Below are 13,856 nucleotides of genomic sequence, written 5' to 3' on the forward strand. Positions count from 1 at the left end.
TAAGAGCACTTTAAGACCAAGCAATTATTCCCAGAGTTAAGCACATGTAATGCATACGTTTCCACCTTTTCTTCTCTCTGCCTCTTCCTGTTCCTCTCCTTCTGGGTGACTATTCACGGCAGGAACTCCAAACCAGCAACCGAAACACTGCACCGTGACAACTTCATCTCTTAATTACAGTAAACATTTACATAATGCTTAGGCCCAGCCAGTGCAGAAAGATTCGTTAATGCAGAAACATGCCCTTTAACCATCCCGTTTTATTACACAAACCCCCCGGGACCTGAGCAGCCCAAGATTTGCAAAAGATGATGGAGAAATTGGCTGAGGTATTAAGCCCCTTTCCAGGTGCAATTAAGAGTGGGACCGAGAGACTCCCGTTCTCATAGACGTATGGTATTTTTTTTTTCATTCTGAATTCACATTGTAAGGATTCCAAGTGCCTGCTTGCCCATCAGATTTCTGACATTCACTGGAGATGGGGCTGTGTTTTTATTCTCATCTTTACCTCTCCATTTCTGAATTGACAAGCCTGCAAGTTCTGCTGTGTCGTCTAATATTTCCACAGCTGCTCAAGCACAGGGCCTTGGAAATCAGCCCGAGTGGCAAAGATTCCCATGAACATTCTGAACATTCTCCTTGCTTCAAGCCTTCAATTCTTTAACACAGACCCTCTCTGGAGGGACCAACTGTAATCAGAATTCCTGGAGCAACACCCAGCTAGCCTGAGGAGGGGCAGCCCAGGCCGGACTTAGAGCAGGCAAGGAGGTGCTGGAATGCCACAGAGGGCTCCCCACTTTCAGGAGGATTTAGATCAGTGTACAGGGAAGGTCACGGGAGGAGGAAGGACGGCAACAGAGGACTCTAGGAAAAGTCAAACCTGAGCTGCCGCCTAGGCTCCCCCACTTCCTCCCCATGCCCAGCCTCTCCCTGGCTGTGTGGCCTTCCAAGAGTGACCCCTCCTCTCCTCTCTGTGCCTCAGTTGCCTCATCTGTAAAGGAGCGATAATGGTGCCCACTTTGCCAGAATGTCGTGTGGCTTTAGTGAGATGGCTCTGTATACAGCTTGCAGCCAGGGCCGTCGGGTCAGCACTACGCCAGGCTCGCTGGCTGCTCAGAGGTGCGCCACTGATATTTTCTGACTATCACTGGTATTATTGCCGTAGGTCTTAAACCTTAGGCAGTAGAAAGGATCCCGCATGTCACCTTTCTAGCAATGAACCGACAGTTGAGTGCCCTTGCATCCCCCTTGAGAAACCCTTACCGCTTAAAAGATGGGGCCTACATCAAATCATCTTGAGAAGGCCATCTCCAGGGTCCCCATCCAGATTGGCAAGAAAGGCTCCTGGGCTGAGGCTGCAGTGGAAGGCGTGGCTTTGAGCAGCGGGCAGCTGAGGGTGGGTATGGCCATCCAGTGGGAGAGTGGCTAAATGGGAGAGGGATCAAAAGGGAGGCGAAAAGTCCGAGGACACAGCTACCCAGGAACCTAGAGAGAAGTTCAGGACCCTGGAAGAGCCAAACACTGTGATTTGCACCTGTGAGCCCAGCTACTCAGCAGTCCAAGGCAGAAGGATCCATTGAGGCCAGGAGTTCAAGACCAGCCTGGGCAACATAGCGAGCCCCTCAGTCTCTACAAAGAACTTTTAAAAATTTAGCCAGCCTTAATGGCTTATGCCTGTAGTCCCAACTATTCAGGAGGCTGAGGTGGGGAGACTGCTTGAGTGCAGGAGGTTGGGGCTGCTGTGAGTTATGATCATGCCACTGCACTCCAGCCTGGGCGACAGAGCAAAACCCTGCCTCTTAACAAAAATAAAGTTATGGAAAATAAGACCCCAAAAGAGCAAGAGTGACTGAGCACAAGACCCAAGGCCAATCCTGGGGAGAGGCAAGAGCCCTGGAGTGGGCTTTGACTCAGGCACAGACACATGCAATGGGAGATGCCCTGCCCAATGATAACCTTCGGTTCAGTAATTTATTGCACAGACATTTTTAAAGCGCTTTGGCTGTACCAGGCACTGTTTTTGTGCTTACAAATCCTCATAAGTCGGCCTGGTGCAGTGGCTCACGCCTGTAATCCCAGCACTTTGGAAGGCTGAGGCCGGCAGATCACTTGAAATCAGGAGTTCGAGACCAGCCTGGGCAACATTCTGAAACCTCGTGTCTACTAAAAACACAAAAATTAGCCAGGCATGGTGGCACATGCCTGTGATCCCAGCTACTCAGGAGGCTGAGGCACGTGAATTGCTTGAACCTGGGAGACGGAGGTTGCGGTGAGCCAAGATCACGCCACTGCACTCCAGCCTGCCCAACAGAGGGGAACTTCATCTCAAAAAAAAAAAAAAAAAAATCCTCATAACTCTTTGAGACATATACTGTTATGATTCCCATTTCACAGATGCAGCAGCTGAGGCTCAAAGAGGATCACTAACTTGTCCAAGATTGCAGAGCTAGGAGGTGGCAGAGTTGAAATTCAAATCCAGGAAGTGTGACTGCAAAGCCACACACTCTAAACTATTACAGATAACAAGATAGAGGTCCAGCTAGCCTAAGCTGGGACTGCAAGGATTGAATAGGACGGGTGGAGGAGGAGAGAGAAGGGCTCTGCAGGTGGGAGGAAGAATGTGAACAAAGACTTAAGGCAGAAATGAGGGCTACCGCCAGGAAGAAAAGGGCTAGGGTGGAAAAGAATTTGTGTCATTGGGTGGGGGATGGGAAAAGAGGATGTCATAGATATTTTTGACTACAAGTTACAGAAAACCTCCACTCAAACTGGCTTAAACCAGTGGCTTTAGAACTCTTTGGCCATGACCCACAGTAAGGAATACAGTTTCCACTTTGGCTCTGAACGCACTAGACAAAAGTTTCACAAAGCACTACTACATGTGACACACTCTGATATTTTCCATTCTGTTCTTCCCTCTTCCAGCTCCATTTTCTCATTGGTGATTGAGAGCCATTTAATTGATTTCATAGCCCACTAATCGGTTCTGATCCACAACTGGAAAAGCACTGGCTTAAATACTAAGGAAATTGATGTCAGTAAGTAACATGGAGTGAAATGCTGGGCTGGCTCCAGGTAAAGGCCATTGAGCGGCTCAATGATGTCAACAAGGACCTGGTTGTCCCCATTTGCCCACTCAGCTGGCCTCCCGTCAGCCTCATGCTAAGACTGGTTTTGCTGTGCTCACAGCCACGCCAGAGGACATATCTTGGCAGACACAAGTCCAGAGGAAGAAAAGGGTAGGCTAGTCAGGCACGGTGGCTCATACCTGTAATCTCAGCACATTGGGAGGCCAAGGTGGGTGGATTGATTGAGCATAGATGTTTGAGACCAGCCTGGGCAACATAGTGAGACCCCTCGTCTCTACAAAAAAAAAAAAAAAACAATTAACTGGGCATGGTGGCATGTACCTGTAGTCCCAGGCACTCAGAAGGCTGAGGTGGGAGGATTGTTTGAGCCCAAGAGGTTGCAGTGAGCCCAGATCGTGCCACTGCACTCCACGCTGGGCAACAGAGTGAGACCTTGTCTCAAAAAAAGAAAAAAAAGAAGAAGAAGAAAAGAAAGAAAGAAAGAAAAAGAAAAACAAGAGGGGAGACTAGACTCTGAGTATGTTTCTTCAGAGTGAGTCGATATTTCCCAAAAGCCTCCACCCAGTAGATCCCACCTCATTGGTCAGGGCTGAGCCACAAGTACATTTCTAACCCAGTCCCCAGCCAGAGAAATAGATTGAGCATGCAGCGGGGTGATAGGTGTCAAAGAGTCAGTCACCATGCCCTCCGAAAGCCCACAAGGGCATACTCTCATTATAGATGCCAGCCAAAAAATGCAACTGGTGGGGTTTTCAGCAGAGTTGACTGACAGGGTTAAATGTGGCAGCAGACGGGGATCCACAATGGCTGCTCCGCGATAATGCTGGAGTGTGGGTATGGAAGGCATGCTGGGTATCCGGTATCCAGCCATGTGGAGCAGGGCTGCGAACGGGCAGAGATCAACTTCCCCCAGGGCCACCCTGACCCACACATGGAGGCTGGCTCTTGGAGGGCAGCCTGGGACAGTGTACATGCTAGCTCACAGTCCCAGTCCTACCTCCGGGAAAGACCCGCAGGGGACATCCAGTTGAGGCAAGGGAGCCAGCCAGGTGTCGGTTTGTGAGTAACTGAGAGCAGAGAGCGGTCGGGAGGGCTCAGGCCTGGAAAAGTAAGGTGGAAAGAACTAGGCTGAGTTTGAAGGGGTGCTCAGTCTCCAAGAAGGAACATGGAAGATGTCTTAGCTTTCTGCTGCTAAAACAGAATACCCGACACTGAGTCATTTATAATGAACAGAAATTGCTGGGCACAGTGGCTCACACCTATAATCCCAGCACTTTGGGAGGCCAAGGCAGAAGGATCACAAGGTCAAGAGATCGAGACCATGTTGGCCAACATGGTGAAACCCTGTCTCTACTAAAAATACAAAAATTAGCTGGGGTTGGGGGGGGGGTGGTGCACGCCTGTGATCCTAGCTACTAGGGACGCTGAGGTGGGAGAATTACTTGAATCCAGGAGGTGGAAGTTACAGTGCGCTGAGATCACACCACTGCACTCCAGCCTGGTGACAGAGCAAGACTCCATCTCAAAAAAAAAAAAAAAAAAAAAACCAGAAATTTACTTCTCACAGTTCTGGAGGCTGTAAAGTCCAAGATCAAGGCGCCAGCATCTGATGAGGGTTTCTTGCTGCGTCCTCACAGGGTGGAAGAGCAGCAAAGAAAGGAACCTACTCCTGCAAGCCCTTTTTATAACAACATAATCCATTCATGAGGATGGAGCCCTCATAACTGACATACATCTCACTAGGACACACATCCCAACAGTATTGCATTGACCGTTAAGTTTCAACATGGGTTTTGGAGGAGGAGATAAAAATATTCAGACGGTAGCAAAATAAATTTTTTGGAGTGTTCCCCCAGAGGAATACATTACGACAAGGATTCCAGTGCAAATAGTGCATACGTGTTTCAGTTATCTATTGCTGGGCAATGAATCACCCCAACATTCGGTGGCTTAAAATAAACAACAACCATTATTTGCTCACAATTTTACAATCTGAGCATCAGCTACGGCAGCTCGAGTGGAGCTGGAAGACTTGTTTTCTAAAGAGCTAGCAAGTTGGTGCAGGCTGTTTCCTGGCAGCTTGGCGGGGGCTATGCAGGCCTCTCCATGCAGTTGCCCAGCCTCCCCCAACAGCACAACGACTAGGTTCCAAGACAGATAAAGCGGAAGCCACCATGCCTCTAAAGGTCTAGGCCCAGCACCAGCGCAGCCACACACTATTGGGCCCAGCCCAGGTTCAAGGGATCAGAGAAAGACAGCTTGTTAGTTTGCTAGGGCTGCCTTAGTAAAGTGCCACACAGACTGAGTGGCTTTTTTTTTGGGGGGGGGACAGAGTCTTGCTCTGTCACCCAGGCTGGAGTGCCGTGGTGTGATCTCAGCTCACTGCAACCTCTGCCTGCTGGATTCAAGTGATTCTCCTGCCTCAGCCTCCCAGTAGCTGGGATTACAAGTGTCTGCCACAATGCCCGGCTAATTTTTGTATTTTTAGTAGAGATGGCCAAAAGCCTGGCCAACAGAGGTCTGGTCTGATAGTGTGGCCACCGGCGTTCAAACCACAAGGGGTCCTGGGAGAGAAAGGGGATCCATGGGCCAAGGCAGGCATGAGCCCGAGGCCATGTTAGCCAGGCTGCTCTCGAATTCCTGACCTCAAGTGATCCCCCCACCTTAACCCCCCAAAGTGCTGGGATTACAGACATGAGCCACCGCGCCCAGCCAACACTGAGTGATGTTTAACAACAGAAATTCATTCTCTCACAGTTGTGAAGGCCGGAAGTCCAAATCCAAAAGGTCAACAGGGTTGGTTCCTCCATGGGGGCTCTGAGGAAGAATCTGTCCCAGGCTTCTTTTCTGGCTTCTGTGATTGCCAGCAATCCTTTGCATTCTTCGGTTTCGGCAGCATCACCCCATTGCCACCTCTGTGGTCACGTGGCGTGTCTGTGCGTCTGTCTCTGCCTTTTTGCGTGACCTTCTTCTCTCTTTGTGTTTGTGTGTCTCTGTGTCCACATTTCCTCTTCTAATAAGTACATTTGTCATTAGATTCAGGGCTGCTCGCCCTAATCCAGTATGACCTCATCTTAACTTGATTACATCTGCCGAGAGCCTGTTTCCAAAGGAAGTCACATTTACAGGTACTGAGGATTAAGACCTCAACATATCTTTTGGGGGGACACAGTTCAATCCATAACAATATCCTACCTCTTAGCAAGGGGGATGACAAAGAATTTGCAACCATCGCTATTCCACCCCAATCAGAATGATCCCAGGAAAGGAAGCGTGGAAGCGAGCAGAGAAGGGAAGGAAGCCAAGAAAGCTTATGTAATCAAGGCAGCTGTTACTGTGGGCAACTGGGGCTCAATCCTACCGGGGATCTCTGCGAGACGGCATAGAACACGCCTCAAAGTTTCCCCAACAGAAGGCAGCTGGAGTATTTATCTGCTGATCTCCCCCTACCCCACCCCCCTGCCCCCGGCTCTGTCAGGACTGCATTTCTGGCCTGCCCTGTGTGCAGGAGGAATGCACAGCCAGCAAAACTCCCTCAGGCAGAGGCATGGGTGTTTGAGCGCAGAGGCCAGGCTACAGGCAGGCGGGTGGGGCACCAGAAGTGTCTGCTACAAAGGGCAGGTCAAGGCAAGCCACTGGGTAAAATTCAAGCAGAGATGCCCCATGGCAAAATTCCAATCCCACAGGTTGAACCACTAGCAAGGGCTGCAGGGTACATGGGGCTACAGAGGCGAACCCTAGGGGCCACGCCACAACCATGTAGCTAGGGAACCAAGGCAACCAAGCTCCAGGCTGACGCTTCCTGCCCTGGAAAGACAGAGCGGAGCAATGGGGAGCTGGATCCGCCACAACCACATCCACCCATGGCTGGAAAAGCTTTTCCTGCCCCCAAACAGTTCTTCCGACACAAGTCTCAGGAAAAAAGAGGAGGCGGGAGGCCACAGGGAAGCAGGCTGAATGTTTTTCGCTCTCTGCTTGTCGCTTCCCCTTGTTCGCCCCACAAGCCCTCGCAGGCTCTCGTGGTCTGCAAAGCCGCCTGCAGAAATCACAGCCATGAGTTTCTCATGAATGATTTTAAATGATTCTTGCTCTGTCCATGGGGGGAAATCACGTACTGAAAATCCAGCAAAATCCTGGCCAACAGAGGTCTGGTCTGATAGCGTGGCCACTGGCGTTCAAACCACAAGGGGTCCTGGGAGAAAAAGGGGATCCATGGGCCAAGGCAGGCGTGAGCCCGAGGCCATACCCTCGGAAAATCAGGCCACCGTGCCCCCACTCCGTGCCTCGCACGCATGGTCTCATTTAATCCTTCCAACCCGTCATTCGCTGGCTCAGTCATTCGTTATGCAACGAATAATCACCCAGCACTTGCTATATGTCACTCGCTGTTGTGGGTCCTGGGAAACTGTGGTGAACAAAACAGATTTTTTTTTTTTTAAATCCCTGCAGTCAAGAGCCTGCATTTTTGTGGGAAAGAAAGGTAGCAAACAAATAAATAAGCCAAACATGTAGTTTTAAGGCGGTGAGTGGGAAGCAGAAAAGGAGACAGGGAATAGAGCAGCTGGGGGCTTGGGAGAAGCTTGCAGTTTTCAAAAGAGTAGCCAGGGACTGACTGACTGAGAAACTGACACTTTGGCAAAGACCTTGACGGTGCAGGAGGGAGCCCTGCGGACAATACAGAAAGAGCAAGCCAGGGAACAGCATAACAGCAGAGGGACTAGCCGCTGCAAAGGCCCTGAGGGAGGAGTAAGCTCAGTGTATTTCAGGAATGGCAAAGCAGCCCATGTGGCTGAAGGAGAGGAAGGGAGAGGAGGGGAGTGGCCTTGAGCTCAGAGAAGAGAGTGGAACAGGGACCAGACCGGCCAGGGCCTTCCTAACACACTTGACTTTCACTCATATAACACAGGAAGGCTCCGGAGGATTCTATGCCAAAAGGGACAGGATCCGACTCGGGTTTCAGGGGATCCCTCTGGAGGTTGTTTCCAGAACAGATTGTAAGGAGTGAGGACAGAAGGGAGGACCCCAGTGACCAGTCATTCTCCATAGCCAGATACTCAGAACCATGAATGTAGTCATAAATGTTATTTTAGCAAGAAATGTTTTTCACTCCACTACGAGCATTCTGCAAAACCTACCTTCATTATTCTCATTTCAAAGATAAAGAAACAGGCCGGTTGGTGGGTACTTTGACCAGAAAAGCTCTGGAATGAATTTCCCATGAGGCCCAGAAACATGAAAACCGAAATTTCTGACTTTTTTTCCCGTTGCTTCCTCCTTCTTTCAGGTCTCTCTCTCTCTCTCACACACACACACACACACACACACACACACACACCCCTGTTTCATCCAGTGGTCTTTGAGTTCATGCCCCATTCTTTCTAGTCTTTTCCTTGGGAGGCAAAGTGGCATGAACCCAAGCTGAGGAATCAGATGGGCTGGGCTGATCCCCAGCTCTGCCACCCACCCTTGGGCAGGGCAGCTAACAGAAACACGAATCTGGGCTTTACCTCCTCCTGTTGTTGGGTCCTTTGCCCTCCGTAGCCCTGGGCAGTAGCCAGGCCTCGGGGTTCCCCTGTCTTTGGGCTTTATAGGCAGGGCTGCGTCTCATGTTCTCAGGCACCCAGGAGCCAATCCTCCTTCCCAGGCTTTTTTCAACTGAAACCAAAGCATCAAAAGGATTATATGAGATCAGCCATTCCCAGAGCCTATTGTGTGTACGATGGAGATACACAGACCCGTGTGTTTGTGTGTGTGTGTGTGTGTGTGTGTGTTTGGCAGGGTGACCTTGCTGGGATAGACCCGTGTGTGTGTGTGTGTTTGTGTGTGTGTGTGTGTGTGTTTATGTATGTTTGTGTGGCGAGGCGACATTGCTGGGATAAACCCGTGTGTGGGGTGTGTGTGTGTGTGTGTGTGTGTATGTTTGTGTGGCGGGGCGACCTTGCTGGGATAGACCCGTTTTTGTTTTTTGTTTTTTTGTTGGTTTTTTTTTTTTTTTTTTTTTTTAAGATGGAGTCTCCCTCTGTCACCCAGGCTGGAGTGCAGTGGTGTGATCTCGGCTCACTGCAACCTCTGCCTCTTGGGTTCAAGCAATTCTCGTGCCTCAGTCTCCCAAGTAGCTGGGATCACAGGCGTGAACCACCACGGCCAGCTAATTTTTGTATTTTTAGAAGAGACAGGGTTTCACCATGTTGGCCAGGCTGGTCTCGAACTCCTAACTCCTAATCCATCCGCCTTGGCCTCCCAAAGTGCTGGGGTTACAGGCGTGAGCCACCACGCCCAGAGGACTTGCATTCTTTTAATAATTATTGTCACGTATTTTAATGTGCTAGGAGAAAGAAATGGCAGAGCTAACCCATAACTTCATGAATGTTATTGCTCAGGAGGAGGCTAAAGTATTTAGGGTTCTTCTTGTTAAAGAAAAAAAGATGATCTATAAAAAATATTCTGTTAATAATAACATGTGTGATACAAGATACAGCAAATATCATGGGGGAGGTAGAGAAGAGCCTGTGGTAGGTTGTTTCAGGAGAAAGGGAGGAGACGGAGGGGAGGGCTTTCCACACGGTTATCTGAAAGGTTTTTTAAAAATCTCCTTTCAGGCCAGGCACGGTGGCTCATGCCTGTAATCCCAGTACTTGGGAGGCTGAGGCAGGGGGATCCCTTGAGCCTGGGCATTCGAGGCTGCAGTGAGCCACGATCACGCCACTGCATTCCAGCCTGGGTGACAGAGTGGGACCCTGTCTCACACACACATAAGAAAAAAAGGCGTGGCGCAGTGGCTTATGCCTATAATCCCAGCACTTTGGGAAGTCAAGGCCCTGGGATAACCTGAGATTAGAAGTTTGAGACCAGCCTGACCAACATAGTGAAACTCCATCTCTACTAAAAATTCAAAAATTAGCCGGGCGTGGCAGCAGATGCCTATAATCCCAGTTAAGAGGCTGAAGTATGAGCATCACTTGAACCCAGGAAGTGGAGGTTGCAGTAAGCTGAGATCGTACCACTGCACTCCGGCCTGGGGGACAGAGCAAGACTCTGTTTCCAAAAAATAAAAAAAAAAACAAAAACAAAAAGATCCTTTTAATATAATGAAAGAACAGGCACACTGTTCTAGAACATTAGCAAATACAGACCATCAAAAATATTAAAATAAAAATATCACAGTCACCTCCCAGGTATCCCCACCATCAACACTTTAGTGTATAGATATCTTTCCTGTCTATTGCTTTGTAATAAATTACTACAAACTTAGTGCTTAAAACACCACCTATTTATGACCAGTCCTGTAGGTTAGAAGACTGGGTAGACTTGGTTTTCTGCAATGGGTCTCACAAGGCCAAAGTCAAGATGTCAGTCAAACTGGACTTTCATCTAGAGAGGCCGGGGCAAACCCACTGCCAGACTCATTCAAGCTATTGCCAGAATTCAGCTCCTCATGGCTGCAGGATGGGAGTCCTCATTTCCTTGCTGGCTGCCGACCAAGGACTGCTCTCTGCTTCTGGAGGCCACACTCAGGTTCTTGCACGTCTTCAAGCCAGGACCAGCACTTCTAATCCTAATGCTCCAAATCTCTATGGCTTCTCCTTCTGCATTTCTGGGGTTTTTTTGTTTTTCTTTTTTAAGATAGGGTCATAAGCCAGGCGTGGTGGCTCATACCTGTAATCCCAGCACTCTGGGAGGCCGGGATGGGTGGATCACCTGAGGTCAGGAGTTCAAGACCAGCCTGGTGAACATGGCAAAACCCTATCTCTACTAAAGACACAAAAATTAGCCAGGCGTGGTGGTGCACACCTGTAATTTCCAGCTACTTGGAAGGCTGAGGCAGGAGAGTTGCTCCAACCCAGGAGGCAGAGGTTGCAGTGGCCAGGATTGCACCACCACACTCCAGACTAGGCTACAGAGTGATACTCTGTCTCAAAAAGAAAAAAAAAAAAAAAAAAGGGCCGGGCGCGGCGGCTCACACTTATAATCCCAGCACTTTGGGAGGCCGAGACGGGTGGATCACGAGGTCAAGAGATCGAGACCATCCTGGTCAACATGGTGAAACCCCGTCTCTACTAAAAATACAAAAATTAGCTGGGCATGGTGGTGCCTGCCTGTAATCCCAGCTACTCAGGAGGCTGAGGCAGGAGAATTGCCTGAACCCAGCAGGCGGAGGTTGTGGTGAGCCAAAATCGCACCATTGCACTCCAGCCTGGGTAACGAGCGAAACTCCGTCTCAAAAAAAGAAAAAGAAAAAAAAAAAAGGCAGGGTCTCACTTTGTTGCCCAGGCTGGCCTCAAACTCCCAGGCTCAAGTGATCTTCCCACCTCAGCCCCCACAAAAGTCCTGGGATTCCAGGCCTGAGCCACTGCTCCCAAACAACGTTCCTGTTCTGCTACCAGTCAGAGAATATTCTCTGCTTTTAAAGGGCTCCTGTGGCTAGATCAGGCCCATGTGGATAATCTTGTCACTGAACATAACACAGTCACAGGACTGAAATCCCATCACATTCACAGGTTCTGGGGATTAGGGTATGGAGTCCTGAGGGGTGATTTTTTGGAATTCTGCCTTCCACAATATGTTTCCAGATCTTTCTCTGTACACATATATTTATAAATGCATATATGCATTACAGATATGATAAGTAACGTGTTTTTTCCAGCCAGTAGTCTCCACTGGCAACCTCTCAGCTCTAAGAGGAAGGTCTGGGGTGAACTGAACCATACAAGCTGTGGGCTCAGGAGCCATGGCAGAGATCCCCATCATCAAGCCCAACAAGGAAGCAAGCATGGTGGATAAATGCCCCAGCTCCATGCTCCTTCGATGGATCAACTCTCTGCTGACTTCCACGAGTCCCAGCTAGACTGGGCCCCACTTGGCAACAGTAATAACTTGCCTGATAACCCTCTGAAATGGTTTGGCTACGTCCCCACCCAAATCTCATCTCAAATTGTAGTTCCCATAATCCCCTCACGTCATGGGAGGGACCCAGTGGAAGGTAATTGAATCATGAAGGCAGTTACCCTCATGCTGTTCTCGCGATAGTGAGTGAGTTCTCATGAGATCTGATGGTTTCATAAGGGGCTTTTCCCACCCTTCACGGCCATGTGAAGACGGATGTGTTTGCTTCCCCTTCCGCCATAATTGTAAGTTTGCTGAGGCCTCCCCACCCCTGTGAAACTGTCCATTAAATCTCTTTCCTTTGTAAGTTACCCAATCTCGGGCAGTTATTTATAGCAGCATGAGAATGGACTAACGCACCCTCCTTTATGGCCTTCCTTCCTTTTCTTTACCTTCCTTTTCCCTGGTCATTACTTTGTCCCCATCATTGGTACATTTTGAGACTACCACCCAAATAAATGACTGGCACTCACATTCTCATGTCAGAGCCTCCTCACTGGACCCAAGCTAAGATAGAAAGGTGCAAGAGATTGCAGTTGGCATGAGATTGCTTCAGTGTTTTACATTTTTTTATGCTGGCATGTATTCATTTATTATTAATGCAATTGAAAATCAATTTTAAATAACAAATGTTTTAAGAGGAAAAACTACAGATGGAGGACACAGAAGCTACTGAAAGAGACCACACCTACATCCTCCGTTCCCTATCGTCTTGCACTGACTGAGACCCCACAGAACCACTGACCCCCACACCTGCCTCCACATACCCTTGGACATGACAATAGCAGGTCATCATTTTAAGAGGAGCTGACATTTGCGGAGCAGATACTGTGCAAAATGCACTGTGCAGTTATCTGTTTTACATACTTGGGGCACATGCAATTATCTCCCTTCCCCCGCCCAAGATCCCTATAATAGGATGGTGAAGGAACAAAAAAACTATAAAGCCACAATAAGGAAGGGGAGGTGTCAGCAGATGAGAAATTTCAACACGTTTCTGGAAGACAGAGAACAGAAAGGAGGGTGGTGACAGGTGACAGAGAGCAGGGAAAGCCACAGCTGGAACCTTCCCAGGCAGGGAGATACGAGGAAAAGGCTCCAGGCTAAGACCCCGGGAGGGGGTCCCTGAGGGCAGGAGTGGGCAGTGTGACTGGAGACTGAACTGACTGGAGGGCTTCAGCTGGATCGGCTGGTCACCCTACAACCATCTCCATCTGCCTGAAGGAGGGGGACAGAGAGAAGAGCCAGAAGCAAGCTTCTTGGTTTCTTGTTTTGTTTCGTTTTGTTTTGAGATGGAGTCTCACTCTGTCGCCCAAGCTAGAGTACAGTGGCTCAATCTCGGCTCACTACAGTCTCCGACTCCCAGGTTCAAGCAATTCTCCCGCCTCAGCCTCCCAAGTAGCTGAGATTACAGGTGTGCGTCACTACGCCCTGGCTGACTTTTTTTTTGTATTTTTAGTAGAGACGGGGTTTCACCATGTTGGCCAGGCTGGTCTCAAACTCCTGACCTCAAGTGATCCACCCGCCTCAGCCTCCCAAAGTGCTAGGATTACAGGTGTGAGCCACCGCGCCATACCACTTCTTGGTTTCTTAGTCAGCCACTAGAGTTGACGCTTACACTTCCTGACAACAGCAACAAGAAGAATGGGAAACGCTTTTCTGAAGAAATTAAACACATTTTCCAAGAACTGGAGCTGCCTGTGTGTTTATTAGTGCCTTGAAAGAAAGCTCCCCCCAACAATCCATCATTTGGGAAATCCCAGCTCACCCACCAGCTGGGGTCTCCCCACGCTGTGCACAGGACGCCTACGGTCCACGTTCGTCTTGCTCTGCAGGAAGTCACAGCCACCATGGTTGCTCATCTAAAGAAAGCCTGCAACATAA

The sequence above is a fragment of the Saimiri boliviensis genome, chromosome X, assembly GCF_048565385.1.
Source record: "Saimiri boliviensis isolate mSaiBol1 chromosome X, mSaiBol1.pri, whole genome shotgun sequence".
NCBI lineage: Eukaryota > Metazoa > Chordata > Mammalia > Primates > Cebidae > Saimiri > Saimiri boliviensis.